This window comes from Pteropus medius, unplaced genomic scaffold (assembly GCF_902729225.1).
Source record: "Pteropus medius unplaced genomic scaffold, Ma_sr-lr_union100, whole genome shotgun sequence".
Taxonomy (NCBI): domain Eukaryota; kingdom Metazoa; phylum Chordata; class Mammalia; order Chiroptera; family Pteropodidae; genus Pteropus; species Pteropus medius.
This window is the reverse complement of record NW_024347862.1, coordinates 3057637-3058744: the sequence shown is the minus strand read 5'-3', so window position 1 is coordinate 3058744 and position 1108 is coordinate 3057637.

The window sequence follows — 1108 nt, the reverse complement described above, 5'->3', positions numbered from 1 at the left end:
CTGTATTCTTCATGGGGCAAAAAAGGAGAACACCTTGTTGTAACAGTCTCCTTGGAGATTAATTTTTATTCTCAGATGTTTTATCCCTAGCCACTCTTTAGGTGGTTGATTCTACTATGAAATTTTCATTTGAAGGAAAATTGTATCATGTGTTAGAACAGTGGAGAGAAGAGCCCATGACCTTGCCTTGCTTTGTACTATGTTGCCTTCTCTGATATTCACTTCTGCACTAGCAGGGAGTTTGACACATGGAGGCAGACAGCCTTTATTACTAAATCTGTTTGCAAATGTGTGGACAAGTGCCCTGCACACCCACCCTCATTATAAGCAGTGGCAGGTCGTGGATATGAATCACAGGTTTCTAGTAGCACTTGTCTTCTCCCTTTCCTTAACTCAGATTGTCAATATTTCAGAAACAGTAACAATAATGATGCCAGATCATCAGAGCCATGGGACAGTGTCCTGCAACATGGGGACACACAGCTTTAAAGAAGTTGACAGCTCCCTGAAATGTGCTCACCCTTCAGTGAAATGGGGTCTACCTTATCTAGTGCACTAAGATGTGCAGTCAGGCTAAGAGTGGGTGACTGTGTGCATACCATCTACTTTTATGATGTCCTTAATCGGTGGAATTAATTAACCAAGCTTTGATTGCCAAACATTCTAGATATGTAAAGTGCTGGATAAGAGATTGTTAAAAATAATAATCTCATAAATTAAGCAGGTTTGAGTGTGGTGGGTGCCTAGAGATAAGGCCTCTTGGGAAAGCCTCTTGCTCCAGTTATGGTTCAAAGCCTGTGTTTTTGCTCCTTAGGTCTGCATCCCTCTCTCTGAGTCTATAGAAGGGCTGAGGAAAGGAGAGGAAGAGAAAAAAATGAGGTGTGGCCACTGAGGGCTCCAGTGCCTCGCCTCAACCAGCACCAGAGTGGGAGTGTAAATGCCTTTTCTATAGTCTAGATGTAAGGGGGCAGAGAAAATGCCACTTAGCATTCATATGTTTGCCACACATGTCCCACTACCTTCACACCACCACTGCAACAAGATGAGTGCTTCTCTTTTCACTTAATTTGGGAGGTGGTGTTCCCATACTTGTGCTAAAATTCATTCG